Source organism: Empidonax traillii, unplaced genomic scaffold, assembly GCF_003031625.1.
Source record: "Empidonax traillii isolate 1590-97213 ecotype Southwest subspecies unplaced genomic scaffold, ASM303162v1 scaffold115:size2055165, whole genome shotgun sequence".
Taxonomy (NCBI): domain Eukaryota; kingdom Metazoa; phylum Chordata; class Aves; order Passeriformes; family Tyrannidae; genus Empidonax; species Empidonax traillii.
In genome coordinates, this window is record NW_020955308.1 from 1120014 (window position 1) to 1132152 (window position 12139).

Below are 12139 nucleotides of genomic sequence, written 5' to 3' on the forward strand. Positions count from 1 at the left end.
CAAGAGGCTGCATTTTGCTTTTCTGAAATGTGTTTTAGTTACAAATGTTTTGTAAGTAACTCTTAAATCATCTCTTTTCAATCTATTCTTAAGTGCAATGAGTTAATGTGTTCAAGCTGTAAGAAAAGAATAAACTGATACTGCTATTAGTATTAGAAATAAAACTGGACATTTAGGCAAAAATCTTAGATTGTGGAGAATGTTATTGTTACTATATGATGATGTTGGTCATCAATTGATGATGTATTAGTTTCCGACTATGAAAACAGTATCACACTAGGACTGAGCAAGCTGGGGAGACGAAAACTGCACCTAGTCAAGACAAAATTAATAATGTCACTGAGTTGTTTTGATTCATGAAAATCCATACAAATTGCAAATAGACAGTGTACTGACAAGTTTTGTTGAGAATTAAGGTTTTGTCAGCGTTACCCTTTTGTTAGGTGGAGGCTGAAGTTTAAATTGACATAGGGGAAGTAGAAAAGGTTGCAAGGAGTGTTTTAAATGGGCAGATGCTTCTACTAAATTTCCTTTTCTCCGTATTCATTATGCAGTCTTCTGTCACAGGCTTTAAGACCACACATGGCTTGAACAATCCTGTTGCCCGTATTAAGAAGAAAGTAAATAGAATAGCATTGCTATTTGCAGATGTTTTTTTTTTAAAGAACGTTTCCTTATAGCAGAAATACCAAATTCAAGACATGAGTTGGTGTCAGCTGCCTATTCCAATGATCTTCATTTGTGATTGCATCAGGTTATTAGAACTATCTTGCTAGGAACCGTAGAATCAAGGGTAGGATCTTAGATAAATAGTGTCACTACTAAACATGTGGAGGTTTTTTTTGTTTTCTTTTGATAGTAAACTGATTCCTTAATTCATGTGTTATGATGCATCAGTCCAATATACAGAGATCTAGATGTAATTATTGTGTTAGAGTACTGACTCTGTAATACCACTGAAGCTTGAACTTAAGATGGTGAGAAAAGCTGCTTAACACCATGCAAACGATTACATATTCTTAAAAAATGTATATGAGTATGGGAATAAGAGGACTATGTTGCTTTGTAATTTGATAATCAAGTGATTTTTGTAAGTTCCAGACTACTAACGGAAAAAAAAAAAGGAAACCCAAATGATTTTCAACATCCGAACAATATTTGGGGCAAGTATTTGAGAAGAGAAAGATGATTTCTTGTGAATCAGTACATTTGTTTTGAAAAGTATCTCAAAACATTCTAGTAGATTAATATTTCATTCAAGTGGAAAAAGTGGTTCTTGTGCACTCAGGGACTATGTGACAAAACAATTCTTAATTTTTTTCTATTGGAAGATTATATTCAGACTTTGAAGTCTCAAATATACAGATGCTGAAGGCATTGAGGACATCATAGTGCTAGAGGTGAAAGACAAAAAATGTAGGACTTTTGCCTCTATAGTGTATAACAATGTGAACTTCGTGTTTATGGAATATGGAATAACTCATTATAAAATAGGATTTAGATTTTTTTTTATATACTGACATAAGAACATTCTTATATAAAATTTAAATTGCTTAGATTTCTCTTTAAATTTATTTCCATTATCAATCAGGTAAAATTTTATATGGAAAGACTGTTAGGAGCTGATATATATGTAGAACCAAAATAAATTAGTATTATCATAGTAGAGCATTCTTAAATGAGAAAAATCCCAAGTACTTATATACCAGAAGGATCTGGGCAAGAGATTGTACTATTTAGGCTACTATTCCTGTAAAGAATGTGACTTTTATAGATACGTCTGTGCAAATAAGTTAATTATAAATAAACCAGTTCAGAGTTGTTCTTTGTCTTGGAGGGCAGGCTTGCATCCTGCACCTTGCAACTGCAGATCTAGAATCTTTTCCTTATTACAGTCTTTCCCAACCTAAAAACAAACAAACAAACAAACAAATAAATAAATAAATATAAAAAAATAAAAATCCATACCTTTTCCTAAGGAACTGTGTCTATGGCCAGTTACAGAACATGTTATGTAGCTACATTTCAAAATCACTACTAGGTTGAATATCTTACTTGTTGAGTTTCTAGTATGTTTTTTGTTTAATGAAACTAGAGGCAAAGTTTTTATGGAAGTTTTATCTTTTATTGGACCAAGTGCCAAAAACTTACAGGCTTTTGAAACACAAGCGCTTATGTCAGTCGAATGAAGTTAATCACTACTAAGGTCTAAAAACATCTAAAAGCAATTAAAAATACTTATATGGAAGTTCTGTTTTTAGTAAAAGCAACTTTGTTTCTCCGCCTTCTGCTCAATAGCTGGATACCATTTGTCCATTGCATGTTAATGTCATTAAAATCTTTTTTTTGAATTCTTTAATTGCTTTCTACTCTACTCTAGGAGAAACCTCTTGATATTTTGAATTTACCTTTCCTCTTTTTTTCCTCCTGTTCTGAAGGCCCCACATTAACTTTCTAATGATGAAGAAGAAATGTAAATTTTTTTATGTACATTACCTTTATCCCTGGGCACAAAAATGATCATTCAGTCCAAACATGGAATAACTACCATATCCATGTCCACTTAGAAATCTGAGGGATTTTTAGCTGATTTTGTACTCAGAAAAAAAATTTTAAATTAATAAATGTTTTTGTGGAAAATTTAAGGTCATCTTGAAATCAGAAATTACATCTACATGCCCTATAACTGCTACTGTCTGAGATGTTAAGTCATCATTCACACAACTTTTTTAAACAGACTTCTGTCTACATAATTTTCTCAAAAAACCCTTGCTTTTAAATTATTTCATAGTTGCTTTAATGTGAATTTATTACTGTTGTTGTTGTTCTTTTCTGATGAGTTTGGTTTCCAATTTATTTAGTTAGTTAATTGAATCTCATTCATATTACCAGGAGTGAATTTGATCATAACAATCAAAATATTAAACTTGCTATTAATATGCTATATTTTCTCAAAATATCTTGAGTTCCAAGTCACATGCTCTGAGCAGATATTTACTTTTATTCTATATTCTAATATTTTAGAATGTTCTGCAAGTGGTCTGGAATCTTACCTTTGTTACTTCTTGTTTTCAACTTTCCCCTGAAAATTGATAGAAGGAGTAGAATATGTAATTCTTTATCCATCTGAATTTGAGACGTTTTCCTTAATGAGCACTGTCAGTTTCATGGATTCCAGGTTACACGGATTTAGCCTAGGTGTGAATTTTGAACTATATACATGGTGCTTTATAAACTCACAAAACTGTGTTAAGAATGATTATTTTAATATATCATCCTTCTTCCCTCTCCTTTCTCAAACCTACTTTACTTAATACTCAGATTTATTTCATTAAACCTTTAATAATGGAAAGAAATTTTTCTAGAATGGGTAATATTAAAGAATAACAGTAAATACTAACAAGGAATGTTTTTCCCTTACCATTCATTACAAATATTTAATTCCCTTGTCCTATCTACCTGACCAGGTAAGAGTTTCACAGAACTTTCTTTGGCCAAGGGACTGGCACTTTAAAAGTTAAAAGGCGTATCAGGATTTTTGAATTAGAAATAATGATGTATGTTTTCAGTATTTTTATTTATTTTTGAGACTGTATTTTTTATTAAGTAATCAAGTAAGTTAATGGATTCAGAGGGTAGCCCAGATTTAAGTAGGGCATAGGCAAAACAGAAGGATATTTAATGTAGCACTTATATAATTTGTAATTAAGTTGGCTGAGGGTTTTGCCACTGGATTTAACTTAATTTCTGTCTCACATCTTAGACTGTTTTAATTCAGTGTAACCACAGAAACTCTATTTGGTCTGCCCCTGGAAAATCCTTTTTTCTTTGTGTAAAAAATTTGTGATAAGTGTTTTGGGTTTTTTTTTTTTGTTTTACTGTATAATTCAGAACTGTTTATATAACCTCTGAGATAACGCTGTCTTTTGGAGTTGTATTTGAATCTGCTTCATTGCTCCTTTTAGAATTATTCATGATCTAATTGTATTTGTTCACTTAACACAGACCCATCTGTGGCCTGCTCCCACTAAAAGCCTCCTCATTTCATCCTCAGTCATTACATGTGAACATCTCACACATTGCTTAGCTCCATCTCAGTTTTTGTATAGTGTTGTTCCTATGGTTACTTACAAGGATTATTTCTATCAGAGTTTACTGTATGATTCTTTCGCTTTTTATTTGTTGCATTGGTATTGTTTCTACTACTCTGACTCTGTATTCAAAAATCATGTTATCTTGTACGAATGATATACTTGTCCTAGATCTAAACATCTTTTTCAGATGTGAAGGATTTGGGAGTTGATGATATCCTAATCAACATTTTTTGGGGAGGAGGTATTGGTATCATAGTGTGTGGTATGATGCTTCCTCATTTCTTTGAATAGTTTTGATTAGGCAGCTAAGTTTGGTCCACTACACTGTCTTTTAAATAGGATATAAGTACACCCCTTCCTCTCATTTTTCAAAAGTTATTGACTTTGAGATTCATCTGAATTCTGTCCCCTTTTAAATTCCTTTCTACTTTACACTTTTACGTTTTCACCATACACAAAGTTAAATCAAAACAAAGATGCTCACTTAAATTTCACTTTCTGGTTTTGCTTTTACATATATAATATGCATAAAATATAGAATAGAATAGAATAGAATAGAATAGAATAGAATAGAATAGAATAGAATAGAATAGAATATTTCAGTTGAAAGGGACCTACAAAAATCATATAGTCCAACTGTCTGACCACTTCAGGGCTGACCAAAAATTAAAACAAGTTCTGTAACTATATTTTGGCAAGATTATTAGATTCATTTTAGACACCTTAATACTGTTGCTTCAAGCTTGACAGATTTATTACTTCTATTATTCTAGTAAGTCTGGAAGGAATGCTGTTAGGTAATGTTCTTTTAAAGAAAAAATGAAAACCACTAAGCACTGATAGATAAATAAGTTGTAAATGAAAAGGGATTTCCAGTGCTAACATTACCCATTATTTCTCCTAAAGGCATCTTAAGTACCTTTTGCCAAATGTCTGAAGAAAATGCGAACTTGAATTCTTATCCTTTTTTTCTTAGCTTCCTCCTGCTTCCTAGCAGCTTCTAGGAAATGTTTTAGATGATGTAAAAGTTTTGGATTGCTTTGGTTTTCTTTCATATAAAGCATACATCTTCTAGAAGAAATCTCACTGCCTGAGGCTACTTTATGAGAAATCTTTAGCTTTGTATAAAGAACACAAAAAAAGAAAAGAGCATTTCAAGATAATTTTGACAAATGTACATTCTCATCCTGTCTTTGCATTTGTTTGCAATAAAAAAAATTTGAAAAAATACCTGCTAAATCAAGATATAAATCAACACTATTTGTGGTGCACAGGATCAAAGAGGACTGTTCACAGAGCCTATCCTGTTTAAAGATCATCTATAAAGAGACTTCTCACAGTTCCTTTTAAAATTATAATTCTGATGAAATGTTTTCCAATTTATCTTTAAAGTATTTTTCTTTCTTCTTAATATAAGTTTGCCATCTGATATATAGAGCTGGAATTCCATAATTCTTACCATCATGTGCAATGGGTTTTGATGCTGATGCTTTCAGGATTCCACTCTCCATGCATGGCTGTTACCAAGTACATTTTTTCATGGGAAATGTACTATGTAAGAGCACTTTATTTATAGAGTGTGTGCTACTGAGAACAGGGCTTTCTGGGCACAGATATTAAAACAGATTCACCCTAACCCTCATCCCAGAGAAAGAAAGCTGGTAGATTTTCATAAGTTCTTTTCAAAGTAGGAAATAATTTCCGATACTTCTCCCTCTTTGGTCTACCACTGCCTTCATGAAGGTGGAATTAAGAGAACATTTACAATAGAAAAGGAACTATTCCTTGTCGTCCTGTGTGCACCATTATTATATCATGATAAAAGAGTTTCCATTCTTAAGTTAGTACCTCTGTGTGGTGTATGTGCCATGTGAACATGGTAATTCTGATGTCTCAGTACTATGCTCCACTAAATGAAATAAACAGGCCCATAATCATTGCTGAGTATCATCCCTCTAGGCTTACTCAAGTGAACAGAACTACATCTTTCTGAGAGTGTTTGAGATTTTCTCTATGCTCTGATGAATTCATAGTTTCAAGTTTTTCTATGCAGCCATAAAAAGCACCGTGATGTGGTAGATTCTTTATTATATGAAGTGCTTGGGACATTTGCTGCTGTCTTACTCTACAGCTGAAAGGGGTAGAAAGATACGAGAAAAAGTTTTGGGAGCAACCAATAAATGTCTTGTACATTTTAGAGTTCCTATTGACAACCCTGTTACTGCTGAAGTGGGCTGGATTGTGCCCGTAATCCAACTGGAGACAACTCAATCCAGTAGGTGCTTTTTTTGTATTTGTTAGCAATATGTACTCTAACATTAAATTTTTAATTAAAAGGTGAATACTTATATTGTGAAATCAGTTTGCCTCCCTAATTTGATTTTAATAGAAAGTGGAACAAGTGAAAAAAATAACTTGCAAAATATTCGACAAAAACTGATAGAAGGTAAGAGAACTAATAGAATTCAAGGTAGGTTTTATTCTGTCTTGTCCATAATGGTCTATCTTTGAAATTTTTGTGTAAAAATAGAGTCCTTGAAAGAAAGAAGGAAAGAAAGAATGTTTAATAGAAATTGTTTTCTTTATAGAATGATACAAAGCATTATTTTGAGACTTACTTTTCTTTTTTCTGAATTTTTAATGACTAAAGCATTTTAAACTTTTATATAGTAGAGGTTTTTAATCAAGTGTAAAGGGTGTTGATATAGTTTTGTAGTAGTTTTTTTCTGAGCAGAAAACTAATTTTAAAGGAAATGTGTACGTAGAAATAGAATTCCAAAACAGTGGATTGATTTCTGTAGAGATGGCAAGTGTACAGCTAAATATCTTCACTATATTTTCACTGTCTGAGGAAAGAAACTAATTTTCCCTAGTCCTAGCTGTCTAAGAAGTTAGCTATCAAGGAGGAGATTCATCTGCTAATATGTCTGAAATGTAGCTGTTGAAAACTTAACAAGTCATCTCCTTTCATAGCCAGTGGAAAGTAGCAGACATCTCTAGAGAGTGATACATCTCAGTATAAAATAGGCCACATGAATCACCCTCTGGAAATGCCCGTGTCTCCTCATTGACTGCAGGCAACCTAGATGAAAAGTTTGGACTGAATGATTAAATTTTAGAAGGTTGACTTAAAATTAGCTGGGTGAAGCTGTCAATGGAGGTAAATTATTTTAAATGTGTGGATGCATAACTGTGTCTGTACATTGTCCATTAAATGAATCTTTGGAAATAATTGATATATTTTAAAATGTTTGAAGAAACTTAGTTTGTTCTGTGTGTAGCGATAAAAAAAAGAAAATATTTATTTTCTTCATTTGCACAAAGTGTTGCATATCACACTCGTGCAGTTTAGCATGCAATCAAGTTGCATTTTTAGTCAAGGACTGAAACTTCTGATATCCCTCTAGATTCACTGTGAATTGTGTCTGTTACTGGGTTCCAGAAGCTGAGTTCATGGCATAACAAGTACATAACAAGTACATACTTTAGTGCACTGATAAATCTCTCCAAACTGGTAGGTGCTAAATTCCATCTATCCTTGCTAACTGTTATAGTTCCTTCTTAAAAATACATCTTTAAATGCCTTATTTGGCACAATGTCTATTTTTTTCAGTGCTATATGGGAGAACTTTAATCTCGAAATACGTAAAGTCCTGCAGTAATTTCAGCATGTTGAATCCCTGAAAGATCAGATGTGTCTAAGCTCAGAAGTCTGCAGTAGTTTTCCACATCTAGTTTATTAAATATAGATGCAATTTTTCATATCATTATTGGAAAGAAAATGCTGATATTCCTGATATACAGTTATATGTGTTTAAAAGGATGAACATACAGCCTGACATTCAACCTGGGCACCCTAAATAGATTGGAAGTTTATCGTCCTTTTGTTTTAGATTCCTTATTTTTCCACAGACACCAGAATAAATTTGATTGCCTATCTATTAAAGGGAGAACTTATATTAATTTTTGTGTAAGTAAGGATTTTCCTTATAAGCCTTAAAAAAAACCTTCGTGTATAGATGATCATTAGACTACAGATTGCTTTTATTTTATTTTGTCAGTGTTTTGAATCTCCTAATCCATATTTGCCTACTGTGTTTCAAAAGGGAATCAGATTGGTTTTGTGGTACATTAATGTTTTATGCAATATTCCATAGAGAACATTAAATCAAAATAAAAGAAAAAGGTTGACCTCTAACACTTACACCCATTTCTTATGTCAAACTGGAAGATGTTGAAAGCCTTATATGGTCGTAACCCTTCTATCTAACTGTGACCCTCCTTAACATTAAGCAGGTGACTCGATTAAACATAAATCAGGCATAAAATGCCCTGCATGAGGCAGGACAGTGAATCAAGCAAATTATCAAATGGCAAAACTCATTCTGTGCTCTGGGCAATGTAAGCTGCCAGCACTTATACATCAAAACTTCACTCAATGTAAGATTGATTTTATTTTATTTTGTTTATTTTAATTCCCTACAGCAAGCTGTGTTAGTCGTGTAAAGCACTGTCTGCATCATTACATTCCTAAGAAATGTTTTTCTTGTTTAGCAAAGGCCAATCGCAATCTTAAGCAACATAATCTATCTAAGACTAGATATGCTGTGCTCTATAGTGGGTTTTAGCGGTGTTATTTTGTGCAGTAATATCAAAACTTAAGCTTCTGTGATTGTATAGATTTTTTTCCCTGTTTGTTTATGTGCATATATATACACACTATCAGCTTTATCAAAAATATGAGCACCAAAGGGATAATGTTATAAAATTAAATCACCAGTAGCCATTGAAGATATTTCCCAGTTTCAGTGAAGATGCTGGGATTAAAGCATGTAAGTCCAATCTTAAGGCAAGAATGAATTTTTATGTAAGATGATACATGTCTTCCTTTCACAGTTGCTTTTTATGCTGCCTTAAAACATGTCAAAATAATCCCCAGCAGAGGAGCCTAAAAGGAATGTCAGCTCTGTGGTTATGTAAATCGAATTGAGTGCTTTACAGCAGGTTTAAGATTTTTATAACTCAGAAGTTGTTAACAGCCAGCTGGTTTGTATCTGTTTTTTATGGTTATTCTTGTCATAGGCAGCCTCCACAATTTTTAATTATATTTTATGGTATGTGTTTTCCCTCCTCTTGAATCCCACAGCCACTCTTTGCTTCAAAAGATATTTTCCACTGGGAAGAAGAGAAGCATTGCTTTGGGACTCCATCATTAGAAATACTGTTGTATAATTACCTCCTGGTAACAACAGAGGAGTGTGACTCTCCATCGCAGATCTTTAACTTTCCAGGATGGAAATCTGTAGTATTCTGCACACCCGGTGAGGCTGTGATGCCTACAGCCCTTAACTCAGACTGTCTTCTGCTTTTAAAGAACTGATTTACAGTTTTTATTGCATCCACAATGCAAATTCCTCTTTCCTTCACACCTCAGGTTTGAATGCAGGCTTTGTGCTTTGCAGATTTGATTGCACTCCATGTTCTGCATCACCATTTGTTTTTGTAACACAGTTTCTCAAAAATGCCATATTTTTAATTTTTGTTTAGTGACAGTACTAGTGATACTGGACAGACATAATCTTTCCAGTGTTTTTATAGCAAGATAATTTCAAGAGTACGGTCTGATTCCCATCTGGAGTAGAAAAAAAAATATTATGAGCACTTTGTTGGAAAATAAAACACCATTCCTGACAGCCTGAAAAGACAATGCCTTATTTTTGTTAGACTTTGAGAAGTTATGAAATATTTAGTTCTGTATAACTGGGAAGACATCATCAGAAACTATGCATTCTTGAATGTTTTACAGTGTTTTGTGAGTGTCTTCCCTCCACCAAAGGAAAGGGACTGCTCTTTAATTGTCTTTAATAGAAGATCCTCCTATTGAAACACCTCCTCTCCTTGCAGAAGTAATGATGTAAGAGTGAGAGTCTTAAATAATTGATCACACAGAGAAAACTGTTTGTTAGATGGTTAGAAGACTGTTAAGCTTGTCGACCGTAAGATAAAGATAACAAAAAGACTATTATAAGACTTTTTTTAGGTGAAAAAATTTAGGTGAGAAAATTAATATTTGTTTTTAGTTAAAGTCTAAAATAGTTGCAGCCAATCTCACTCGAAAAGCCTATTTTGAAAGTGCAAAGGAAATAACATGATTTTGTGTTGTATTCCAAGAATTGATTTGTGTAATCCAGTTTCATTATTTTAACAGACCAAAATCAATAGAAGTATTATCATCATACCTAATATATTCAGACATTATGACTCTATAGATCTTCTTGTATTACACAATATTATATTTAAATTTGAATGTTAAGTGTTTATTCTGACCCACTTACGGTCTAATGCCCAATGTCAGCAGCTTCTGAACTTCAAATTCAAATATCTCTCTCTACTGCTTTGGCTTAATATTAGTTTCTAGGAGCGTACCATGTAACTTAACATAAATACACAGGATAAATACTTATTATGAGAATTAGCGTATCTGGTAGAATATTATATTTTTTTCAGTATAATAATGTAGGAAATTCAAACATCCTCAAAACAGTTACCTTTAAAAAGACAAGATTACTGAAAATACAATTTGAATATTAGTAAAAATATACTAATCTTTCCAAATATATTTTGGATATTTCATCACATTCCTTTCAATTTCTTCTCCCAATATTCATCATATTTAATACAGTTAAAAATGAACGTGCAAATAATAATAACAAAAATAAAGAAGATACTGCCTACAAATGCATAAGATAGGGTGCAATTAGTGCAGAAAGTATACAATAGGAATAGCATATACTAAAACTGCAAGATGCATTGTATTATTTTTAAAAACCACATTATATATACATAGATACTTAGCATATTATTTTAAAAAGCACCACCAGACCAAACTGGGCAAACTTAATAGACCTTATGTTTGTCGGATTAGGTGCAAGCAAAGTGTTTCCTGTTTTAGGCATTACAGGACTGCAGCTACAGTTCATGGCTTCACCTCTCTCTTACCCCAGGCAGAACTAACTGCCTGTATTTGCCAACCATAACCTGCAAAAGTAATCGCCATTTCTTTCTGCTCTAGGGCTGTTGAGGACAGTGTGTGCTGTTCAATGATATTTATTTGTTACGGGCTGCAAAACATCTACAGATGATAACTTGGAAACTAGAACTAATATATTGAATTTTTAATTGCTTCATGTAGCCATTATTTAAGAATTTGAAATAGAAATAATTCTGTATTGCATGAACTCTACTTTAAGGCAGTACTGAGCCTGCCCTAAAGTCTGGGTTTGGCTACCAATGAAGCACTCAGAAAATGAGAGGATAGGTGCATATTTCAGTTAGGCAGTAGTATTTCAAAGAAGATACTCTTTGGGTGTTACTGTGTGGTGATCTGCTTGGAACAATTCATTTGAACCAATAAAATCACACAGTTTTGACTTACACTTAATTACAAAGTTTCCTTAGTTATTATATGAAGATATTTCAGAGAAACAAAGTCTGTGCCAGGATTGAGTGAACCAATATGCATCAACAGCTGAAGAGGCTGTAATGCATTAATTTACGCTAGATGGACCTTTGCATGAGAGCTCTCCTTAATGTTATTACTTCTCTGTTTAAAACAAACATTGATTTTCTCCTTTTGCATGTGAACACTTAAGGATTAGAAACAAGGTTGAGAATATGCTGTTATGAAGTTCTTGACTCAAAATTAATGCAGAGATAAAGAATTAAGTATTTTCCTACTATATCCTAGAACAGGTAAACTGTTGTAAGAGTTCTCAAATATACACCTGTTTTTTCCTGTCAGTAAAGGATGGAAAGATTATTAGATAATCATATTGTTCCTTTTTCGTTTTGGGCCATTTTCTAAAATATCTAATGGCTTTATGGTACAATTAGATTAGAAGTATATTTTTTTATCCTTAATATCCTGTTTTTCAGAATACGACTTCCTTTACAGTCAACAAAAAATAACTAGTCACATTTTACAAACATAAGGTAAAATCATTATATTCCCTTTTGTGATTGTCAGTGATTTAGGAAGAGCATTT

At 32.7% G+C, this 12139-nt stretch overlaps 1 protein-coding gene across 5 annotated transcripts in view; it reads left to right on the forward strand.

Moving 5' to 3' along the window:
* The window catches only part of DACH1 (dachshund family transcription factor 1), a 358226-nt gene that overhangs the window by 164437 nt on the left and 181650 nt on the right, over positions 1-12139 (forward strand). The gene's annotated exons all lie outside the window — the stretch shown is intronic.